At 34.0% G+C, this 26,052-nt stretch overlaps 1 protein-coding gene and 1 pseudogene across 1 annotated transcript in view; one reads left to right on the top strand and one right to left on the bottom strand.

The window, feature by feature from the left end:
- TBC1D5 (TBC1 domain family member 5) overlaps positions 1-26,052 on the top strand; it is a 551,029-nt gene that overhangs the window by 50,427 nt on the left and 474,550 nt on the right. Inside the window, exon 2 of the mRNA XM_023513703.1 lies at positions 15,983-16,045. The gene's annotated coding sequence lies outside the window, so the exon portion shown is untranslated. The remainder of the gene's footprint in view (positions 1-15,982; positions 16,046-26,052) is intronic.
- The window catches only part of LOC100965031, a 45,331-nt pseudogene that overhangs the window by 12,064 nt on the left and 7,215 nt on the right, over positions 1-26,052 (bottom strand).

Genomic DNA, 26,052 nt, shown 5'->3' with positions numbered 1-26,052 from the left:
TCCTATGGAGAGAAGTATAATTATTTTAATGTATTTATTATTTAGTTTGTTTGTAATTATGAAGAAGCTATGTTTGCTGATATTAACCACTAAATTTGTGCTTACTTCACAAAGATGAAACCCATCATAAAGAACTCTGACCGTTTATTTTGTTTTTTGTGATTTTGTATGTTAGAATATATAGAAATAATTGAGTCTTTAGCAAAAACATGAACTATTTCTCTTATTTAGACTTTCTTTGCATTGATTTTTTTATTAGAGTAATTAATAAGATTTAAGATATTTACTTAATAAGATTTTAAGATATTTACTTAAAATATCATATTTTAAAATTTTAACATTTTCTGAATATGTTACACTTAACTATGAAATTCCATAAATACTGTTTAAGAGAGAAATGGATATAATGTCATAGTCAGTTTTTTTTTTTTTTTTTTTTTGAGGACACAAGGATCAGTTTGTATATGGGCTAAATATATTGATAGTTAAAAAAAAAAGTGGGACTAGTGCACAACCTGTAGTTTTTTTTCTTAAGGTGATATAAAAATAGGTATCTCAGATACAGTGTAATTAAAAGTTATAATAACTATTCATGATATCTTTGAATTTAAATTATCTCAAATTAAGTAACTTAGATTAAAATTGCATTTATAATTATATAGAGGTTTATAATTTTTAAACAAAAAGCATTTACCAAAAATTATTCCAAAGTTTAGAAAACTCACTAATTTAAATTTAAAAACTTAAGATAACCTTTGGTTAATGATTTCTATTTGTCCTTGTTAGAGAGTAACTTAAATATAAAAATAATAACTATATCTTTTTACATGTAAATGTCAGTCCAATCAAAAGATGACTGAAAGTTAATGACTTTACTTAAAAAAGATACAGGTCTTAAAATTTTAGATTAGATCTAATATTTTGTTAAAGGATTTTATACAAATTATAAGACTGGGTTAATTATAAAATTCATAGAGATAATTTAAATTCAGATATTTAATTTAATATAATTTAAGCTCAAACATATATTATAATTATGCATAGTTATAACTTGTAACAATATAGAATTTGAAATAAGTCATATAACCCTCATAGATAATTTTTATATTATAATTAGGTGAAAACAAGGCATGAATTATATCTCCATTTGATATAATGGCTAGTATTTGCAATTTAATACTAGAGTTAATCCTTTATTGCTGAAAAGGAGTTGTCTATAACATGGTTATCAGTTATTCTTTTATAATACAATATGTAATACCACATTTAAGCTTGATCACTTAAATAAATGTTGCATAAAAAATTTTAAAGGAACATTTCACTAGTAGGGAGTGTGTGTATGTAGAGATACAGTTGATATTTCAGTGACTTCAGTGTTTGTGGGAGACAATAGCTGATTTAACCTAGAAATGTATAATTCATAGATTAGTTTTCCTTTGAGGGTAAAATTTGTGCTCTTACAACAAAGGCACAAAGTCGTGGTTTGAGCAGAGGGGCAAGACCCTCTTAGGGGTGTCCAACTTTTTTTTTCTCTGCTGGACATTGCAAGAGAAACAGTTGTCTTGGGCCTCACATTAAATACACAAACACTAACAACAGTTGAGTAAGGGGAAAAGGTCATAGCATACTTTCTGTGATATCCACAGATAAGCAAAAATAGTTTGCACAAAATCACCATGCAACCTGGAGGCTGCAAGTTGGACCTCCCTTCCTAGCTCAACTCTTTTTAGAGCTGGATAAGTGAAGAAGTATAAGTGTAAATATGGTACATTTTCTTTTCAAGTATGAATTTTGATAAGATAATATTTTGTGGGAAAGGAATTAATACAATTATTTCAAGATGATAGACTCAATGTGTAAGAAAATTGATCACTGTAGCAGTTTGAGGTTCTGGTCCCAGACTCCCATATGTGTGAATTCCGTGTCTATTGAGATACTTATTAAGGATGTTTAGGCAGGCATGGTTGTGGTTCTCTGTCTTACAATCTTATTCTTCTTCTCCTATCAGGGATTTTAGTTGTCAGAGTTTCCCTTTAATAAGCCCACATCCTCTTTTAACAGCTGAAGAGATGAACTACTACCCCATTCCCCACATAATTTCAAAATATATACAGATGTTATGATAGAGAAGTCTGGTTTTGTGGCTTGATTTTATGGATGAATTTTAAAAATATCTTTGCTGTTTGCTTTTACTTAAAAATCTATTTTTAAAGAACATTAATTTTTAGTTTATCTTAAAAATTTGTTTACTCACTTTGATGTTTTAAGTGTGTATCAGTGAAAGTGAAAACATCTTTTTAAATTTTCATTTATATGGATTTGGGGGACATATGTATATTTGTTGTGTGGATATGTTTCATAAATGGTGAAGTATGGGCTTTTTGTGTAACCATCACCTGATTAGTGTTTTTAGTACCCATTAGGTAATTCTTACCCCAAATTTCCCTTATACCCTCCTGAGTCTTCAATGTCTATACTCTACTCTTCTACTTTTTATACTGATATCTGCTCATTATTTAGATCCCACTTATAAATATAAATGAGAACATGTAGTATTTGTCTACATTATTTTACTTAAGATAATGGCCTTTAGCTGACCACAGTGTCTCACATCTATAATTCCAGCACTTTGGGAGGTTGAGGCAAGATGATCGCTTGAGACCAGGAGTTGCAATCTGTGCAACATAGCAAGACCTCATCTCTATAAAAGATAAGAAAAAGTAGCTGGGTTTGGTTACCATGTGCCAGTAGTTCCAGTTACTTGGGAGGCTGAGGCAGGAGGATCCCTTGCACCCAGGAGCAAGGCTGCTATGAGTTATGAAAGCTCCACTGTACTTCAGCCTGGTTGACAGAGCAAGACTCTGCCTCTAAAAAGAACAAAAAAGGATAATGGCTTTCAGTTCCATCTGTGCTACTGCAAAACATGATATCATTTCTTTTTTATGGATATGTAGTATTCTGTGGTATGTACATACCACATTTTGGTTGTTTTTGACTTTTTATTTTTTCTATATCATATATATATATATATATATATAGTTGTTGTTGTTGTTGTTTGTTTGTTTTTTTGCTGTTTTTGGCCGTAGCTGAGTTTAAACCCACCACCTCTGGCATATGGGGCCGGCACCCTACTCCTTTGGGCCACAGGCGCTGCCCCTAGTTTTTGATTTTTTAATAATGGCCACTCCGACTGGTGTGAGATGGTATTCATTGTTTTTATTTTGCATTTCTGTGATGATTACTGATAAGCATTTTTTCATATATTGGCCATTTTTATATTTTCCTTTGAAAAATGTTCATATCATCTGCCTACTTTTTAATGGGGTTATTTATTGTCTACTTTGTAAGTGTATAGTTATTCATAATATTTTGGATGATTTTATTTCTGAGTGTATGTCCCTCCCAGGAAATAATGAATGGACGAATCCCTGCCCCTCTGACTCTTTAAAATCCCCATCTGCCATAGCCTACGTGTGGCTTTCTTCCCAGTCAGGAATTTCACCCCTCCTGCACCCAGATGGAATAATAGCCGCATTGATCACACAAAGCTGGGACTCCATTTTTCTTTTGTCTTGAGTCTTGGAATAATGGGTCCAGAACCTCTCACTTTCTGCTTTGTTGATCTTTTTTGGGGGGTGGAGTGGGGGGGGGAGTTTCAGTTTCATCATTGCTATAAACTTTGTTGTTTCTTCTGTTAGCTTTCAGTCTGGTTAGTTTGTGTTTTTCTGGTTACTTGAGGTACCATGTTATGTTGTTAATTTGTGATCTTTCTATTTTTTTTTTTGATGTAGCCATTTATCTCTGCTTTTGATGTATCCCAGAAGTTTTGATATATTATATTTCTGTTTTCATTTCTTTCAGTTTTTTAAAATTTCTATATTGATTTCATCATTGACCCATCATTTAGGAGCAAGTTGTTTAATTTACATGTATTTGCATAAGAGTTCCTCTTAAAATTGATTTTTGTTTGTTTGTATTTTCATGTCTGAGAAGATATTTACTTGTTATGATTTTGATTTCTTAAAAAAACTTATTGAGGTTTGTTCTGTGGCTTCTTAGATAGTCTATCTTGGAAAATGTTTCATGCCTCAATGAGAAGACTATGGTGGCTCACGCCTGTAATCCCAGCACTTGGGAGGCCGAGGTGGGTGGATTGCCGGAGCTCACAGGTGGGAGACCAGCCTGAGCCCCACCATCTCTAAAAATAGCAGGGTGTTGTGGCGGGCTTCTGTAGTTCTAGCTACTTGGGAAGCTGAGGCTAGAGAATCTCTTAAGCCCAGGAGTTTGAAGTTGCTGTGAGCTATGATGCTACAGCACTCTACCAAGGGTGACAAAGTGACACTCTATCTCAAAAAAAAAGAAAAGACTATTTATTCTGTAGCTCATGGATAGAATGTTCTGTAAATTTCTGTTTGAGTTCAATTTAAGTTTAGTGTTTCTTTGTTGATGTTCTGTCTCGTTTTGTCAGTGAAGCGTTTGAGTCCCCCGTATTGTACTGTTGTCAGTACTTTCACTTAGGTCTTACAGTATTTTTCAGAATCTCGATACTCTGATCTTGAGTGCTTATATATTGAAGATTCTTATATTTTCTTGCTGAATTAATCCCTTTATCATTATATAGTGATCTTTGTCTTTTTTTAAAAAAACCACTTTTGGGCAGTACCGGTGGTTCAAGGAGTAGGGCGCTGGCCCCATATAGCAGAGGAGGTGGTGGATTCAAACCTGGCCCTGGCCAAAAACTATAAAAAAAAACCAGAAACCCCCCCTAAAAAACCACTTTTACTTTAAAATGTGTTTTAGCTAAGCGTAGCTACTCCTGCTTACTTTTGGTTTCTTTTTTGTGTGGATTGTAATTTTCTGCACCTTTACTTTGAGTCTGTACAAACTTTTGTTAGTTTATGGGTGTTTCCTGTATGCAGCATATTTTTGGATTCTGTTTTTTATACATTAGCCAACCTGTATCTTTTAAGTGGAATATGTATTCCATTTATGTTCAAAGTTACTGACATATGTAAGTTTCTTTTTCTGTAATAATATTGATTTTTTTTTTTTTTTTTTACCTAGTTGCTTTGTAGTCTAAATTGTGTAATTGTTTTATAAGACCTGTGAGTTTTAAGCATTTTTTTTTTGGCAGTTTTTGTCCAGGGCCAGGTTTGAACCTGCCACCTCAGGTATATGGGGCCCATACCCTACTCCTTGAGCCACAGGCATAGCCCTTAAGCTTGTATTTTTATGATGGTGAGGATCTACCTTTGTTTCCATGTTTAGAACTCCCTTACACATTTCTTATAAGGCCAATCTAGTGGTGATGAATTCCTTTATCATTTGTTTGAGAAGTACCTTATTTTTCCTTCATTTTTTAAGGAGGATACAAAATTTGTGGCTTCCAGTTTTTTCCCATAAGAAGATTGGAAATAGGACTCCATTCCCTCCTGCCTTAAAAGGTTCTGCTGTATGATGGAGTTTCTGTTACAGGTGATTTGACATTTTTCTTCTGACATTTATGATTTTGTTCCCTTCACATTCACTGTAGATGGTCTCTTAATTATGTGTCTATGAAGATTGTTTTGCAATGTATTTACTTGGTGTTCTTTGAGCTTATTATACATGAATAGCTACATCTCCAGCAAGAGTAGGGAAAGTTTTCCTTGCTTATTTCCTCTAATAGGTTTTCCAAACTTTTGCTCTTTCTTTTCCCACAAGAAATACCTGTGACTTATAGGTTCAATAATTTCACATAATCCTATACTTTTGAAGGCTTTGTTTCTTTTAAAAATTCTTTTTTCTTTATTTAATTTGAAAGACTTATCTTCATATTCTGAAATTCTCATACTTGGTCTATTCTATTTTTGAAGCTTTCAACTGCATTTTCTAAGTCTTTCAGTGAATCCTTCTTCCACATATTCTGTTTGGTTTTGTTTGTTTTAAAATATCTTTCTGTTCAGTAAATTTTTCATCATATCCTGACTTGTTTTTCTTGATATCTTTATGTTGGTTTTCAGCTTACTCTTGGATCTCATTTTGCTTCCTTACATGTTTTTAATTCTTTATCTGTCATTTCAGAATTTTGGCTTGGATTCATTGTTAGAGAGCTAAGGTGATCTTTTTGAGGGCATTGAAATACTCTGCTTTTTTGTACTGCCAGAGTTACTGCCTTGGTTCCTTCTCATTTGGAGAGGTTGTCCACTTCTTATTTTGTTTGGATGGGGCTTTTTGACTTTAAAAAATTTTTATCTTTGCAAGTGTGGTTGTAACATGTTGTGTTTGTTTGTAATTCTTGGTGCTTTTAGGGCAGCGTTTTTCAACCTGTGGGTTGCTACCCACAGGAACTGTATTAAAGGAAGGTTGAAAACTATTGTTTTAGGGGCTGAGGTGCTGTGTGAGTTTCTTAGTTATACTAATAGCCTTTGTGTGATGTCTTTTCAAATGCTGATTGTAGTACCTATTTACTTCTATTTACTTGGCTTATGTGAAGGCTTACAGCCTTTCATGGGACTGGGATAGCAAAAGTTTTACTTTGTTACCTAGCCCTGTGCTCCTTTGTAACGTAAGCATGTTTTGTATTGGGTTGTGCAGTTCAACCCTCAGGCCAGTAGGTGGTACTAATGGGTAAAGGCCAGCTAATGGGTTTGTGTATGATCTTTGTTTTCTGGGAGGGCCTTTCTGTTGTTTCTGATGATAAACTGATCTGTGGAATGCCTACTGCAACAAGTTCCTTGTTCAGCCCTGGAGGTGGGTACAAAAATATGTAGGGTTGGACTGCCAAGCTCACCTACTGATACTCCAGTGATGAGCACAGTCTGCATCCCTGATATCCTGGGAGGGATAGCCTTGAGAACCATGCTGAGTTCTCTACAGGGGAGAGGCTGCACTAGCTGCAGTTCCTAGTCTGGCAGGAATTCGAGCTATTTCACTAAGACCCTGACATTCCTATCCTGGAGCTCATGACTTTCAATTCCATCAGACACTGTTGTCTATTTCCGGGCCATAGTGTCTTGAGAGCCACAGAAAATGCATGTCTCATGCATAGCTCTTTGCTGGAGTAATTTCAGGGTAGAACCTCTTTTTGCAGACTGTTTTGGAGCCCATGTGTTCTCTGCAGGAATGCTAGTGCTCTGTGTAAAAAAGGAGAGAGGCCTTAACCTTTTGGCACCTGTGGGTGGCATCACCTGTGGTGGTGCCAGCAATTTGGCTTTGCCCAACCTCAAACTCGAGGAGGAGTGTTCAGGTGCTGGCAATGGTGGGGTGGACTAGCTTAGGCAATCCCCAGTCTGTATGCCTCTGGCCAGCATGCTGGAGTTCTAGGTGGGACTGGGCCAGCATAATTCTTTAGGCCCCCAGGGTTCAAGCACTGGCATGCTCTGGCTGTGATAGTAGGGGATGGACTGGTCATTGCTCGGTCGCCAGCGGAACACTGAGGAGGAGGCAGAGGGTGACTGCACTATGAACTTGCTACTTATTGGGGGATGGGTTGAGCATATCTCAGTGGTAATAGCCAGGACAGGCAGTTGCAGGTAATGCAGGATGCAGGCCTCTGGGGACCAAGTTCCCAGAATGGCACTGGGCTACAGCTGGAATGCTGAGGTGAGGCAGGGAAGTTCGTGGAAGCAGGTAGCTCTGGGGTGCACAATCTGCTTGCATCAGTTCCAATCAGTCTTTGGAACATTTTCTGTATGTGGATGTGTCTATATATTGTAGGGATGCTTTTTAAAACTTACCTTTTTCTTTCAACAGATGAGACTTAAAGCAACTAAGAAGACATATACAAATGTGATTATAACTGAGTAAAATCTCAAGGCCCTATGGAATATTTTTTTTTTGTTGTTGCCGCCATCATTGTTGTTTGGGGGGGTCCAATTTGAACCCGCCACCTTAGGTGTACATGGCTGGCGCCTTAGCCACTTGAGTCACAGTCGCCAAGCTGGCCCTATGGAATATTTAATTTTTATTTTTGTCAGAATAAATTGGTAGTTAAACTTGATGTGGAGCTGTCAAAATTTTCTAGCCTAAACATTGTGTCTTCACCATAAATTCCAACCTAAGTCCAACTTTATTCTACCCTACCCAGTTAGGTTGTTTGGTGGCTCATATCAGCTCAGGCATTAATTTTGTATAAATATGTCTGTGAAATAGTTTGGAGAAAGAATTTTTCTGATTTAAGGACCTTGCCCTTGAATTTTTCTGAAAGGCTTAAACTTTTTTTTTTTTTCCGGTTTTTGACTGGGGCTGGGTTTGAACCCACCACCTCCGGTACATGGGGCCAGCACCCACAAGCACCGCCCAAGGCTTAAACTGTTGATTCTTCATGGTTAAGTATGATGGTAGTTTTGCTTCACTCAGCCTTTATTATACCTGATGGAAGTTTTAATTACTCAGCCCAGATTTTTTAAATTTAAATTTGTTTTATACATTTGGAGGTAGCGCCTTATGTTATTAAAGTTCAACAAGGAATTAAATTTTAAAATTCTTGCTAAATTGTTTGAATTTAATGACAAATACGTTAATGCATCATTTCATTTAGTTTAGTTGCTGTGTATGCCCTGATGATTGTCCTTTCGATTTCATGTGATGGGGAATGATGCTAAGAAATCAGCTGCTGATTTAATTTTGGGTATCTTTTTTTTTCCTCTTTACATTGTTATATTCAATTTACATATTGTGTAGTTTTTGAGTCTGTTCACTATGTTCTTTTATTTTCTAAGCTTTTAGGCATCATTATATCTATTCTATAAAACCAGGATCCCATGGGGTTATTGTGATGCTTCGATATGTGTCAGATATTTGAAAAATGACCAAACATAATACTGATATTAGCTATGATTCTTTCTTAAGAGCTATGATGCCATAATTTCTGTTTTACTAAGTAGGTTTGAATTTATGTTTGATTTCTACTGTAAGTCTGAGCAAGATCTATTAAATGAACTGCAGTTAAAATTAAAAGAATTTTTTGTGCTTAGAGAATTTGACAGGTAAAGTATGCTAAAGTATTATGTAGCTCACCTCACATTGAAGAGAAGGAATCTGGAATCCTGTTCATTTTAATGTAACTGAAAATATATGCAACCTCTGCTAACATAAAGATTGTAATTTTTTTATTCATTTGGTCACACTTTAAAAAAAACCCTAATTTACTAAGCTAAACACAATTTTGGCAGTAGGGACAGGATCTTTCTATTGTGAGGGAAATCTTTAGCTTTTGAAATTTGATCTCTGGTAACTTTCTTTACTAAGTTCACTTGTTCCTGTTATCCTTATTTAGAGTATATCCTGTACACTTCTTAGTTTAAAAAAAAAAAGGGAGGAAATACTTTTCTGGGATTGTGTTGTAATTGTGGTGGATTTAGCCTCTAAATGAGAAGTTACACACATACTACCTCTGTCAGTCTTTACTAAAGGTCACCTCTTAGACCTTCCATTTGTGTCTTTGGTCTGGAAAAATTTTAAACATTATTTATTTGAATATTGCATATCTTTTTCTTTTTATATCTTTCATACTTCTGATTTATTTTATTTATTTTTTATTTATTTTAGACCAGCATTACTCAAAGTGTTATCTTCAGATCAATGCTTATCTGCACAGTGGTCTGTAATGAATTAAAGGCAGAAATTCAATGTAAGCATATAGAAAGTTCTGTAGCAACTTGAAATTACCATAATATCTAATAAGCATATTTTTATACGTCTTACTGTGTTTTACATAATTTTTCTCTGCAATAGATTGGCAATTTAGAAAATGGCTTTTCATCACATAGTTTCAGAAGTATTTTGTTTAGACCTCTTCATTCTATTCTTTTATCGCTTAACTACTCTTATATAGTTTCCTTCTGTGTCTCTGGACTACATTTTAGAACATATTTATCAGTTTACTAATTTCCCCTATTTGAAAAAGTTGATTAGTATCAACTCTTTAACTTTTACACTAAATTACAATTTTTACTGATTTTTTTTTTATTTCTTAAAGTTTCTGTCTTTAATTCATCACAGATCAGTAAAATCAGTTTGCAAGTGAACACTGATCTAAAGATTGCACTTTGGGTAGCACTGGTCTAAAATACAAATAAATTATGTAGATAGTCTTTCTATTGCTTGAAACATTCTTGCATGATTTTCTATAGTCTAAAATTCTGCTGTCTCTTGTTTGTTTTGGCTTTCATTCATTTTGTCTGTTATCCTGTATTTTTCTTTTCTTTTTTTAACTTGAGTAGTGTTTTTTTTGAAAGATATTAGATTCTTCAAGGCCTGGATCCAAGCTATTTTCTTTCACAGGGGATTTACCCATGCTTTCTCTATTTATCTGCTCAGTGGTTTAAGAAGACTTTAAATGGCATCTTTGTATGAGATTTATTGGATTGTACAAGTATTGTGAATTTAGTCTGAGAACTTTTGTGGTGGCCACTTTGTGGTTGTGGTGTCAGGAGAATTGAGAAAACGTTCTTGAAATGACAAAATTGTAGGGATGGAATATAGGTAAGTGGTTGCCAGGGGTTAGGGATGGTGGGGGTGAGTGGTGGATGTGCCTATAAAGTGGTAGCAGAGATTTTTGTGGTGTCCCTTTGCTCTTAACCTGAGGACATGGTAGCCCTTTGGTGTGCTAACTTTATGTAGATGTTTCCTTTTGCTAGATACCTTAAAATCCTATTTCACCAACATTAGGCATATACTCTCAAGATGAAAGCCGGTTTCTGTGTTTCCTTACTCTTTCCTAAGATTTCTGCTTTCATTTGTGTATACCTTGTGTGGATACTATCCTTTCTTGCTGGCTAAGCATTAATTAAAACAGATTTTTCTGCTAAGTTTTCAAGTTGTATCTGATAGTAATCAAGGCATCTAGTTTTCCGTGCTGCTACAGAGCAGTGTCCCTGTCTATCTACAATTTAGTCTTATCAAGTATAGCTATGTTATGCCTTAGTGTTCCTATATTTTTGTCATTATGATTGTTTTTCCTTATTTCTTTGGTCTGTAAGACTTTTTGTTCAAAGCATCACAGTCAACTTACAGTTATCCTTTCTAGCTTTGTTTCCCATTGTTCTTTGATTAACTATATTATAGTTTATAAAAGACATTATTGTAACTGCTATTCTTTTACTCTTTACTCCATCCTGTTTAAATGTTCTCTCTTCTTTTTAACTCTTACTGTTCCTTCTAGCCCCATTGACATTTTGGACTAAATAATTTGTTGGGTGGCACCTATGGCTCAAAGGAATAGGGCGCTGCTGGCCCTATATACTGGAGGTGGTGGGTTTAAACCCAGTCCTGGCCAAAATCTGCAATAAATAAATAAATAAATAAATAATATATTGTTTTTTGGTGGAGGGTGTCCTGTACATTTTAAGATGATTAGCAGCATCCCTGGCCTCTATTCTCTAGATACAAATGTCTCTCATTTGTGACAACTAAAATTTCTCCAAACATGGCCAAATGTTCCCTGTGGGCAATATCTGCCATAGTTGACAACTGCTCTTCTAGCTCTGTATGATTTTGGTCTCAGCCAAGGAGCCTCCTCTTACCATCCCTGCCTGCTGTGATGTTTTACCTTTTAGATTTTCTGTAGTATATTTTGTGTGGATCATACATTTGCCTTTCATTAGATTTTATTCTAAACTTCTAATTTATTTTCTCTTTCTCAACTTGTGTACATAGCTCTTATTTTTACAATTTGTAGAGGGCTGGGATCATGTATTATACTTTTTTGTTTACTTGATATTCAGCCCCATGATTTGTTAGTATTATAGTTTTAAACATAATTAATTGCGTTTTTCTTAATTTTTCTAATTTTTATGTGGTGATGATAGGGGTTTTAGAAAGTGAATTACTCTTAGAAAATGTGAAGATCATTGAAGTGTTCTAAAATTTGAGACTATAATGGTATTTTCAAGACTTTCAGACAATACTGATATAACAATTGTGTGTATACCTTGTAACAACTCTGGGAAAATTAAAGGCAATTAAGATAGTTATAAAAACTTAAGAGGGATATAATTTTTGTTCAGTGTGTTCATTATATAAGTAATCAGAAAACTGTACAGTAGGGTAGAAATTTTAGAAAAGTAAACTGAGAAATACAAAAGGTGGAAGGATTTGTAGAAACGTGAAAGACAAATGATTAGTTCCACAGAGTGAGATGAACAAAGTAATCAATATGTCGGGGTAAATTGTTAGGAATGATGGATGTAGCATCTGGTTAGGAGTAACTTGTGCAAAGCTGACAAATGTGATAAGTGAATGCTAGTAAGCTGAATATAAGTTGGGCACAGATAAGTTGGCTTCTTACTACAATGAAAGAGAAACATCTAGTTTGTTTAGCCCCAGCTGTTGACGATACAATTGATTTATAGAGTGCCCTCACTAATTTTTTAATTAGCTAATTCTAAGTAATAAAATGAAGTGAAGCCTGACTCTGACCATTTTTATAAGATGCTTTCATGAAAAATAATCCTAAGAATACTATGTATTTATTGTAGAAATGTTAGAAAGTAATGTAATGTATGGATAAAATAAAATTAGTTATAGTTCCTAAAACCAGAGCTAAATCACTGTTTCAGTTATTTTTTTCTCTTAAATTTTATATGGTCTCAGTTTCTTTCTCTAGACATAGGTATATTATGGGCCTATATGTATGAATAGATATATATTGATAATAAACATGTGCATGCTATATTGTATGTGTTTATATACATGTATATTTTGTATGTTTATATAAAACAAGGGTAGGTTAGTTTGTTTTGTATTGCCATAAAGGAAGAACATGCAGCTGGGTAATTTACAAAGGAAAGAGGTTTATTATTTTCCAGTTCTGCAGACTGTACAAGAAACATGGCATCCACATCTGCTTCTGGTGAGGGCTTCAGGGAGCTTCCAGTAAAAGTGAAGTGGATATGTCACATGGCTAGAGAAGGAACAAGAGGGGAGGTGGCAGCAATCTCTTTTAAATAATCATCTCTAGCCTGAACTAATAAAGTGAGAACTCACTCATAGGGAGGGCACTATTCATTAGGGATTTCACCACCAGCCCCCATGCCCTGCCTTGTTGTGCCACACACCTCCCACAAGGCCCCACATCCTGTCCAACACTGGGGATCACATTTCAACATAAGATTTGGAAGGGACAAATGTTCAAACCATATCAAGTGGTTACAGTGTATGAAGTGTTTTGTATCCTGTTCATTTATCATTATGAATACTTTTCTGTATTAGTAAATTTCTTGAGAGTGATACTTATTGACTACATAGCATTCTATTCTGAGATTATCCCCAAATTTATTTAACCATTCCACTATGGTTAAACATTTGTTTTCCTTTATTTTTTATTAATACATATGTATAAATATAAATAATTACAGTGAACCTCTTTACTGAAAATCTTTGATTAAATTTCTCATTTTCTTTGAGGAGTTGTAACTTTTACAACTGTCTCTCTGGGTTTACCTCACACAATTTATTCTGTCTTCATAAGTACAAAGGAATCCGGTTTTATAGCTGGATATATTGGCAGTGTCTTAGATGATAATTCTTATCCTTCCAAATGGTTAAGTGTGACTAAAGCACTGTTGTAGATTATGAGACATGTGTATTAGCTGAAATATACTGAGAAATGGGAACAGGGAAGCCTTTGTTCCCCCTTTCTTGTTCTTACTACCTGCAGTGTTGAGTGTATTAGCCAGAATGCCTATACTCTTCTTGGAATATGAGGCAACTTTAAATAGAAAAAGTTTATAGGAGAGCAAAAAGATGGAAGAAACTTGGTCCTCCCATAATTGGAGCTGCTTTGATTGTCTACTTTTGGATATTTACTTGGGGAAAATAAATTTGTTCCCCTCCTTGTTCCCTCTCCTCTTGGTTGCCATTATTTGATTATTATTTCTGGTTTTGGAGGGGCATGATGTAATCCTGGTTGATAAAGGATAACATTGTTTAAAGGTTCCATGTAATACCAGTAGGTCAAGTACATGCAAGGAAATATGCATTGTGTCATGGCAGACTCCAGATCCATGTTGAAAACTGAAATTTGCCTGTGACTGGAGAGAAATTAATTGGTGTTGAAAGGAAAACACTTAAAATGATACAGAAAACATACAAGTTTTGTAACTATTTGTATTGTTGAATTTTGTTTTCAAATGCTTTTAATAATTATAACTAATTATTTCAGAAAATGTGATAGCTTTTAGACAAAATACAAAACAGTAAGGATTGTATGTTGTATCACAAAAGAATAATCCCTTCCAGCTTTATGAATTTTTAATATTGTTAATTATCTTAATCACTTTGATGAGGTCATTTCATAAATGTAACTTTTATGTTCTTATTTTAACTTTGTTGAAAAATTTTGATATAAATTTTTTAAAATAGTTTTTATGATTGTCAACTGACTTTTTAAATATTGTTTGTAATCAAGAAAGTTAGTCATAGCATTAGATAAGTGAAGAATATACATTAAAAAGTTAATAAAACTATTTGAGCAGTTTTAGGTTTATAGAAAAATTGAGCAGAAAATACAGAGTGCCCATATACCCATTCTCCCAATGATGCATATTTTTATCTAGGATATTTCCTTATATATGTTTTACATAGAAAAAAGGCTCTACATCTCTACCACATATACAATAATTTATAATAGGAAAGCCTTATAATACTAAAAATCATTTCACTCTAACCTCAGGTTTTCTACCCTCATCATTATTAACATGTTAGGACAGATAATTCTTCATTGAGGGAGACTGTGCTGTGCATTCTAGGATGTTTAGCAGCCTGATCTCTGCCCACTATATTGCAGTAATACTGCCCAGTCACAACAACCAGAAATGTCTGTAGGCATTGCCAGATATCCTTGCGGGAACAAAATCACCCCTAGTTGAGAACTGTTGATCTAACTCATGTACTATGTTTTAGCAGTTTCTGTATTTTTTAGGTTGGGCCAAATTTCAGAGCTGTATAGTTCATTGAATCTTCACACTGAAGTTGTACAGGCAAAATTTGAATCTTTTTTTGTGTGTATGAGACAGAGTCTCACTTTGTCACTCCTTGTAGAATGCCATGGCGTCATAGCTCACAGCAACCTCAAACTCGGGCTCAAGCAGTTCTCTTGCCTCAACCTCCCAAGTAGCTGGGACTACAGCTACAGGTCGCTGCCATAACGCCTGGCTATTTTTAGAGATGGAGTTCTTGCTCTTGCTCAGGCTGGTCTCAAACTGGTGTGCTCAGGCAGTCTACCTACCTTGGCCTCCCTGAGTTCTGGGATTATAGGCATGAGCCACTGCACCAGGTTGAAAGTTTTGAGTCTTGCTCACCACTTGGGCACTGAAAGTAGTATACATTGTTTTACTAAACCTCAATTTCCTTCAGTGCAAAATAGGTAGAGAATTCATTAAGATAAATAATAGTATAAAATATTTTGATTAATGTTTCTTTTTCTTCTATCGTTGTATTGTTTGACTTTATTCCCTTTATTGTGTCAAGAACCCAACAAAAAATTTTTATTTCTGGGGAAGAGGCCATCGTAGTTTGGAATCTACTATTTATGGATTTCAAGAATGCTATACTGTGGGTAGATAAAAAGTTTAAATAAATGGTAAATGAAGACTGATTTATGAGGTCCGTTATGTTTTGACACTTTGTGGTGCTCTATTAGATTGTGACTACATTCAAATTGTAGCAGTTAAGTGATCTTGCATTCTTTCAAGGACTTTGAGTTTTCCAAATTGAAGGTAGCATTAGATGTCAGCCAGTCACTTTGTCCTTTGAAGTTTTTGTCTTCAAATCTGAAATGTCGCCAGTGGTAACAGCTTGTGTGTCAGATCCAATAGAGGAAGTTGGACTCTGCTGGGTTAAACTTAGTCCACTAAAGACTCCTAAAACTTGACATGGTTTACAACTAATAATGCCCACCTCCCATCATTATTTTTAAAATTATAAAAAACGATGTTCATTAATGAATGAAATACTATTAATAATAATTAAGGTTATTCTTCTTGTTCTTCCCCTGCAGACAATTTCTAAAGACTTGGTGAAGGAAGGAAAGCTGTCAGAAAGGCTGCAGTACTATTACATTGTAAGTATTACTATGAAAAAGAAGTCTAAGTTAAGAATATTTAAAATGTCCAGTTGTTTGAGGAAAAATGTTAGGCAAGGTATTATATATAAAAAAATAGGAGGATATGTTATAATCATGTTAATAATTTATGAGAACTAATCCTATGTAGTATTATAAAAATTGAAAATGTATTCTTATGTATTAAGATGAGGATTTTACCAGTAGCATTGAAAAATATTTCTAATTCGAACAAGGATTGATCTAATTTGTGTACATTTGCTTATTTAAAAATATCAGAATCCAGAAAATTGTTGTAGTTTTGTAGGTTGTGATATGTTTGGGTGACTTATTGTTTAGGTTACTTTGCAGAATTATTTATTTGCTGATTTATTTATGTATTTCATTATTTATTTATTTGATTATTTAGTAAATTATTTATCTGATGAATTATTAATACATCTTCATGACATGCTTTAAATTATTTATAACTTAATTTTGAGTTTATTGCTTTTAGAGGCTGCATTGTTACTGACTAGTTTTGATTTTTTTCTTTGTGGTTCTTGAAAATTAAAGTATTAGCTCTAAGGCAAAAGTATATTCACTGCAATGCCCACGGAATTTTTTTTTTTTTTTTATAATTTATGGTAGAGATAAAATTTCAGTTAAGCTTTGTTTAGCTTTAAATTTACCTGTTTAGGGTTACCAATGATAGAATGTTTGTGTGTCATATGCATACTCATTGCAGAACCACTTACAAATTAATAATACAGCCTATCATTTGTAAACAGTGATTGAATGTGTAAACCTCAGTCTACATTATCCTTTGTATTTTTAAAGGGCATGTCTATATTTCTTACTTGCTTTAGAATAAGTAATGAAGTTTTGTTTTAATGCAAAATCTTTTTACCATTGGAATATTTTTAGGATAAAGTTTAGAGAAATGAAGTCCAACTTAGAGTTGGATTCTTGATATATAAATTTGACTAATAATAGTCTTTGTTCTTTAAATCCCTATTATATATATATTTGAAAAACAGCATGATGTTTAAATAGATTTTTATATCAGTCATAATGACATTTATCTCTTATGGAAGACTATATCATTTTGTTTTAATAAACTAAAATGGACAAAGATCTTTGTAAATTTGAGATAAAGTTTCTTTGACTTAAGCTAATAATTCATTTATGTGAAGTTTCTGTTTTTAAGCAAATAAGATCATTTCTTCTTCCTGACTCTGTTTCATAACATAATGCAGTTATTAGGGCTCTTTTATTTAATGAGTTTAACAAATAGGTTAAAGTAGTTACCTTTGTAAAAGAGTGCCATGTGCACAGCATGGTGTTTATTTTGTGTTTGTTTGCAGTGCATCACTACATACTTTACAGTTTTAACACTTCAGAGAGAAGCTGCATTGTACATTTCAAGTTGAGATGCTATTTGAAATATGGTGAAAATGGCCTCTCTAGACAGGTTTCACTATAAAATTGTAAATTATGCATATATATCCAAATTTCTTATTTTGAAATATTGAATATATGAATATTTAATTGGAATGTTGCTTTAGCATCTTCATATGCTTGCATTAAAAGAATTGTTTTCTTTTGATTTATATACATGGCTTTAGAAATGTGTGTATCATACATATCTGTGACTTTTCTGTTCTGGAGATGAACAGCCACAGATACGGTTAGATATAGAATTTTATTTTTAAATGTGCTTCATTATGCCAATGTGGTCTTCTTTAGAAATAAAAAACTGCCTTCTCCAGTGTTGAATCAGATCTGTCATGGTAATCTATTCAGCTCATATTATTAACATATATTTAGAGAGGACTAGCTGTGTTATCCAAATGATCTTTCCTTGAAAGACATGGATATATGTGGACATGAATGTCCATATGAAATTTTTGGATATCAAAATAATTTTTTGAGACTTATCTTTTAAGGCAGATATTCACATAGGCTATTATGGCTGACGTTACTGAGTTCTTACTATGTACAGGCGCAATGCTCATATGGATTATTTGTTGTTCACAGTGAGATAAGTACTGTTATTTTCATTTTTGAAATGAAGAAATAAAGACTTAGAGATATTAAGTAACTTGCTCATTGCCACAAGCTGAGCATAAGAGGTGATGCTGAAAGTAGGATTCGTTTATTCTAACTTAAGGACCTTTCTTCATATCTCATTACAGTTTTGTGTGCATAGATGGTATAATGTAGTTTTTAATCAGTGCTTTAATTTTTTTTAGAGAATGTAGTTATTTATCCTTATATTGATAAATTTAATTTGCTACATATGTTTATTTTGTGTAACATTTAGTCATCTTTCCTAAGTAGCAAGTGCTATAGTTTCTTGAATTTTCTGATTTAATTCTTTTTATAATCCTTTGTCCTTGAGGAAAATTATGTATGGAAGAAAAATTTGTGCCTTGGGGATATTCTGTATTTGCATGTTAGATGTTCAACACTTAGATCAGATCTTTTGAATCTTAAGCCCAAGGCCATTTCCAGGGTTCTGTTAGGTAATAATGTTATTATCTGGGTTAGACAAATATATATTGTTAAAAGAATGAATGAGTGCTTGATGCCTAAGCTTTTATAGACTTGACCACAAACATACTATGTATAATAAGCTCAAATACAGCTTTTAATACACAGTTAAGCATTTTAGTGTACATAAAGAGGACAAGAAAATGGTAGGGTTTGGTGGCTCACACTCTGTAATCTTATTACTCTGGGAGACTGAGGTGGGAGGATTCCTTTAGCTCGAGAGATTGAGACTAGTCATAGCAAGAGTGAGACCCATCTTTACTAAAAATAGAAAAATCAGCCTGGTGTCGTCGTGGTCCCTATAATTGTAGCTACGCAGGAGGCTGAGGTAGGAGGATCCCTTGAATCCAGTAGTTTAGTCTGGGCAACAAAGTGAGACTGTGTCTCCAATGGGGAAAAAAAAGAAGAACAAGAAAGCAACCGATTGTAATTTTAAACAATTAGATATAATTATTTAAAAGATTCTGGGGATCCTTGAAGAAGAAGGAAAGATGTTGTGAATTAATGTGAGGCTAAGGGGAAAGGATCTTGCTAACCATGTTTGTTAACTGAAGACAGAGACACCTCTGTCCTGGGTTTTAAGTACTCAAAGCACATCAACAAACAGAAGAATTAGACGACAACAGAGTTTGGATAATGTTGATATGAGTGCCATCAGTAATTGTAGGTGTATGACTGGTAGGGTACTGTATGAATCACTCAGCGTTTTTAAGTTAGAAAGACTTTTCAAGTAAATAATGTTACTTTATAAAATCCTAGAAACATGATTTAGTAATATGAAATGCTGTAATAGCTAGCAGACCATATAATTTATCTTCTAATCCAGGATAGTTTTTTTTTTTTTTTTTTCCTGGAGTAGAGTGTTGTGACATCATCAGAGCTCACAGCAACCTTAAACTCTTGGCCTCAAGTGAATCCTCTTGCCTCAGTCTCCCGAGTAGTTGGGACTATGTGGCAACTGCCTACTTTTTCTGTTTTTAGTAGAGACAGGGTCTGGCTCTTGCTCTGGCTAGTCTCAAACTCCTGATCTCAAGAGGTCCACTGGCCTTGGCTTCCCAGAGTGCTAGGATTACAGTTGTGAGCCATGGCGCCCAGCTTAATCTAGCATATTTTTGAGAGTGAAAGGCTGTGCTGTAGGAAGGATAGTAGGTATAAACTGAACTTCGTATTGGGTAATTCCTAATAGTTTTGTATAGTGTATATTTAAGAAGAATCTTAATTTACATGCAATACTTTTAAGAACGTTTTATTTGATGATAAACCAACTCCTATTATGGCTAGTATTTATGTGTTTTTGTCATATGACTTTATATGTTATAACATGTTTTACAGCTTTTGGAACCTATTTTCAGAGTAAAAGTAAAAGAGTATTACTACTGAGAGCAGAAAGATAAGTATGAAAGTGGGTTATAGTTTAGTGGATAGTTCTTAAAGTTTTTCTTCATATCAAATATTATAGGGTTTTCTTTTTTTGGAAATCTTCTAATAGTTTGTTTGATGTTGTTCTGAAAGTTAATCCATTTGTTTTACCTTTAGAATTTATAATTTCATGTTGGATGATCTAGTGACCTTTTTTTTACTCCTTAAAAGCCACGTTACAATCCATGTGTATTGATAAAGTTGACAGTTTTGCCAAAACATCTTTGAAAGCAACTGTGTTATCTAAAATTCTGTGGGGGCAGATAGAAATCTCTTGATGAGTATAGCTTAATATTTTTTGTTTTCTTCATATAATTTTCATTTTAATTCCTTCCTGATGTATATTTATCTGACATGACAGGTTATGTTATTAAAGTCATAATTAGATTATAAAATTTTAATTTCTTTTTTTTTGTGGTTAGAACATACATGACTTGTTTAGTTCAACTGAGTAATCACAGTGGCATATTTGTACTTGAATGTGTATTAAAAAGTCATAAAGTTTGGTGCAGTGGCTCATGCCTGTACTCCTAGCACTCTGGGAAGCCAAGGCGGAAAAATCACTTGTGCTCAGAAATTTGAGAAGCATGAGCAAGAGTGAGGACCCTTCTCTACTAAAAAAGAAATAGAAAATTTAGCTGGGTGTTCTGTTGGGCACCTGTATTCCTAGCTACTCATGAGGCTGAGGCAGGAGGATTGCTTGAACTCAGGAATTTGAGGTTGCTGTGAGCTAGGCTGACAACATGGCACTCTAGCTTGGGCAACAGAGTGAGACTCTGTCTCAAAAAAAAAAAAAAGCTGAAAAGGCTTTTATGCAATAAATTGTATTCATTCATATGTATAATATTAAATTCTTTTTTGTTGTTGTTCAGAAAGGCCTATTATAACTGGTAACAAAAGAAAGAACTATTTGCATGTTCTCCCTTAAGTTTGTCACTGTATGAAGCACTTCCCAAAATACTTACCACTGTACCAATAAGGCTTATTGGTTGGCTCTGAGGGTAAGTGTTTTTATACTTATGACAAGTAAAAGCACAGCCAAAGGTCACATTATACACAGGAGTTCTTTCATACCTCATTCATCTTGTGGATAGCATGTGAAATAGTTTGGGTATCTTCATTGATGTTTTAGCAGTACAACCAAGATTGTTCTAATGGAAGTGTTTCACATATTTTCCCCCCTACATTCCCATGTGGTTTCAAAATTTAGCACGAATGTGTATTTGAATTCTGTACTGATTTAGTAGAACCTTATTAAATTAAGAGTTCGCAAAATAAAAAAGAGATTTTGTTATACTTCAAGAATTTCTTAGACCAGTACATAATGCAGACATATAGGAATCTTTAATAATACCTATAGTGACTGAATGCAAAGTCTTGGTATTGACCACTTTAGTATTGATATTGTTCACTGAAACAGTAAAACCCAAATAATATAACAACAACAACAAAAACAGAAAATAGATTCACACAAATTATCTAAGCATACCATGCTTACAGATAGATCCTATATTTGACTTTAATTTGACTGCATAAAAGAGTATTTAAAAAGTCATATAGGAAAGCTTTCTTTTTTTTTTTTTTTTTTAAATTTCAGGTTAATGTGAGGGTACAAACAACCACGTCACAGTATTTGAATTTGTTAGATGAGCTCTCTTGTAGTTGTGTCTTGCCACCAAAAGGCATGTCATATACCCCTACATTGTGCCCATTAAGTGGGGGCACATTGATCCCCCCTCCTCTTCCCTTTCCCTTGTTCCTCCTCCCCCTAACTTGAATTGAATTAAATTTTTCTCATATGTGGGTGTGTATTAGATGTTCTACTGGCTTCAAATAAAGTATTTGTTTTTCCATTCTTGTGAAACTTTACTAAGAAGAATGTGTTTCAACTCTGTCCAGGTTAATACACATCCAGGTTAATACACATCCAGCTTTTCTTATAGCTGAATAGTAAGTACTCCATGGTATACATATACTATAGTTTGTTAATCCATTCCATTCCTGGGTGGGTGGACATTTAGGTTATTTTCACATCTTGGCAATTGTAATAAATAATCTAGTGCAAATGTCTTTATGATAAAATGATTTTTTACTTCTGCGTAGGTGCCTAGTACTGGGATTGAAGGATCAAATGAGAGGTCTAATTTGAATTTGAGAATTCTCCATACTTCTTTCCAAAGAGGCTATATTAGTTTGCAATCCCACCAATAGTGTAAAAGTGTCCTTCTCTCTCTACACTTGTGCCACCATCTGCAACTCTGGTTTGTGCAGTGGACTGTTCTCAGTGGGGTTATGTGATATCCCAGAGTGGTTTTGATTTGCATTTCTCAGAGAAGGTTCTGTTCATGTCTTTTTGCTGATTAATTTGAGTTCTCTATAGATCTAGTTTTCAAGCCTTTGTCAGATTCGTAACGTGCAAACATCTTTTCCCATTCTGAAGGTTGTCTATTTGCTTTAATTATTGTGTGCTTAGCTGTGTAAAAACTTTTCAGTTTAATTATGTCCTATTTATTTTTTTTGTTGTTGCATTGCTACTGAAGGATTTAAAAAATTTAAATCTAAGATAGGAAAGCCTTTTATTAAAAATGATTAGATTAAGGCTGGGTGTGGTGGTTCATGTTTATAATCTTAATGCTCTGGGAGGCCAAGGTAGGAGAACTGCTTGAGGTTGAGAGTTCAGGAACAGCCTGAGCAAGAGTGAGACCCCATCTTTACCTGAAAAAGAAAAAAATTTAGACAGCTGTGTGGGCACCTGTAGCTACTTGGAAAGCTGAGGCAAGAGGATTGCATGAACCCAGGAGTTTGAGGTTGCAGTGAGCTGTAATGATACCACTGCACTTTATCTGGGGCAACAGAGTTAAGAATTTATCTTTTAAAAAAAAAGGATTCTAGGCTGCAGATAATTTTCTTCTAGATATTAATGACTTTGTTTCACAGCATTTAGTGTTATTACTGAGAAGTCCATGGCTACTTTTTTTGCCACTTTTATTTTCTTTTCTACTATATAAGACCTATTTTTATTATTCTGGAAGTTTGTAGAATCTTCTGTATCTGTGAAATTTTATGATGATATGTCTTGGGTGGGTTTATCTGTTGTTTTTACTGTTTCTCCAGAGGACTCTTGCATTCCAACAGCAAATGGCCTTTAGTTTGGGTACATTATCTTGAATTATTTTCTTCTCCTTTTTTTCTTCTTTTTCCTTCATTTTTCTTAATTGGAGATTAACCATCAAGGTAGTAGAAATTGAATTTGTAAGATTGAGTCATTGCCTGACTGGGCAAAATGGTTTGCTTCTCCTCATTATCTTTTATGATAGGTTCTATTGAATAACTTCTTTTGATAAGTTAGTTATTCAATCCTATTTCCCAAAAATTTGTGGTATCTTTCCTCTGTTTGTCATCATTTCCTATTATTCTTGTCCTTATGAAATATATCTTTTAAAAAATTACTAATTGCCAGGGCTTCAGAGGGAGATTAAATAAGCTCATGTTGTTAAGCTGTGTTTATTGAACTAGTCATTTTGTGTACTATTCACTCCTTAACCTTTTTTCCTAGGTTGGTCATCTTGTAAGACACAACTCTTGAAAGCTTTCTGTGATTCTTTAATAATCTCAGTTTACTGCCTACATACATTCTTACAGCACTTAAGCCACATTATAGTTATTAGCTTTTTGCTTATAGTAAGAACAGGGATTGCCTTATTTTTACTAGTGTCCCGGTGCAAAACACTGTTGTTCTTAAATGAATGAGCCCATAAACAAAATGTAGGAATGAGGTAGATAATCAGTAGCAATAATACAGTTTAGTCAATAGGGATAAAATTATTTCTTACTTTTAATCCTGTTTCAGTTAGTGGATGATAGATTAAAAAAAACTTAGTGGAGGAATGTTAATATTGTTACTGTCCTGGCAGGTAATGCCAAAGAAATGTTTTTATATTGAAGCTAAATTACCAAGTAGACATAAGAATTTCTATGTAAAAAGAGCGTTATTCTTAATGCATTTTTTTTTTTTTTAGAGACAGACTTTTACTTTGTACCTACTTTTTACTCTATACCTCAGTAGAGTGCTGTAGTATCACAGCTCACAGCAACCTCCAGCTCTTGGGCTTAGGCTCTTGCCTCAGCCTCCTGAGTAGTTGGGACTATAGACACCCACCATAATGCCCGGTTACTCAGTGCATTTAATTAGGAGTTAAGCTAGAAGATACTGTAAAAAGATAACGAGTGGATAGTTTTATGTGGTAAGGGAAGTATAACAAAACAATACAAAAAGGGGAAGAATGAAAAATTCTTGTTCTCTTTCATTAGCATAGCATTCTAATCATTCTAAATAGTAAAACCAAAAATTCTAAGAAAACGTGATCCTTTGTTCTGTGAAAACTTGTCACATAAACAGAGAAAAGGAAAACATCTGATGTAAGCACCAGATCTTGTTAAAAGATTTGTGTCATTCTCTTGAGTTGAAGTTTCATCTTGGTAATTACCTGTTGTTTATTTATGGAAGATTTCCTTTGATCATAATATTTTGTCTTATTTTATTGATCTTAACATTAATGGTAAAAAATGTAATTGGTTTAATTTAAACTGTTTTACTAGGCCTTGGTGTGGTGGCTCATACTGGTAATCTCAGCACTCTGGGAAGCTGAAGTGGGTGGATTCCTTGAGCTCACAAGTTTGAGACCAGCCTAAGCAAGAGCAAGACCCTGTCTTTGAAAATACAGCCAGGTGTGGGAGTGTGCCTGTAGTCCCAGCTACTTGGGAGGCTTAGGCAAGAGAATCACTTGAGCCCAAGAATTTGAGGTTGCTGTGAGTTATGATGCCCTAGCACTTTACCAAGGGCAACAAAGTGAGACTCTGTCTCAAAAATACAAACAACAATAAATTATTTTACTTATGACTCCAGCTTTCATTTAAGTTAAATAAATGAATCAGCAAATATACATTAAGTATATATAAGACCCTCATTAGTATACAGAGAAGTTATCTTCTCTTAAGAAGTTACATGTATATAAAGATTGGCAGGTAAGACTGGGAGCCCTGCTTTGTGCCAGTAATCTCAGCTAGTTGAGAGGCTAAGGTCGGAGGATCGATTCAGCCCAGGAGTTCAAGGGTGCAGTGTATTAAGTTTCAGTAGGGTAAGAAACGTCTCAAAATTGTATATGATTACTTACTGATGAATGGATCACATAGGGTTTATAGTAGTCATTTAGCTATCTTTAGTAGAATGTTCACATCCTCTTAAGTCATATCTTAGGTATAATATGTACATATACATGTATAAAGACAATGAGCATTAACAAAGTTACTTAACAGTGTTCTAAATTTTATTTTATTTTATTTTTATTTATTTTTTTGGTCAGAGCTGGGTTTGAACCTGCTACTTCTGGCATATGGGGCTGGCGCCGTACTCCTTCGAGCCATAGGCACCCTCCTCTAAATTTTATTTTTAGTATTTATTTCTCTTTTTAGTCATAGACCCAGGGTCTATGGGCCTGTTTGTTTTTATGCTTGAGTCTGATTACTTATTAGAAATGTTCTTATAATTACATAGAATTGCTTTTTGTATATTGCATTTTTTACTCATTGATTCATATACATACCATAATAATGTTTTCATAAAAACATTGAAGGTTTAAAAATTATAGAGGTTTTATACCAGAAACATATAGGTAATGATTTTTTGCTGTATACCAATATTTTGCTTCATAAAGCATGTTTTGAATTCTTTGTTCTGTGCTTTCGTATTTTTATTTAAATTCAGCAATTCATATTTTTTCAAGAGTAGTTTCAAGGTAAGGTTAGCTATGTACTATACTTTTCATTCAAATTAACTCATTTTCCTTTATCGTGAGCCAATATATTTCATTTAGAGTTTATTAAAAATTTCTTGAGTGTACCACTTACACCATCTCTGTCATACTGCCACCCCCATCCTTTTCTTTATTTTGTACCCTACTTTCTATTCGGTTACCCTGAACCTAGTGTATACAGAAGCCCAAATTAAGTGCAAGAGGGTCTTATGGAGAAAAAAGTATAATCATGTTATTGTA

The sequence above is a fragment of the Otolemur garnettii genome, unplaced genomic scaffold (assembly GCF_000181295.1).
Source record: "Otolemur garnettii isolate 467f Iridium unplaced genomic scaffold, OtoGar3 scaffold00002, whole genome shotgun sequence".
NCBI classification, from domain to species: domain Eukaryota; kingdom Metazoa; phylum Chordata; class Mammalia; order Primates; family Galagidae; genus Otolemur; species Otolemur garnettii.
Note: the sequence above shows the minus strand (reverse complement) of the source record. Positions and strands in the feature narration are given on the sequence as shown.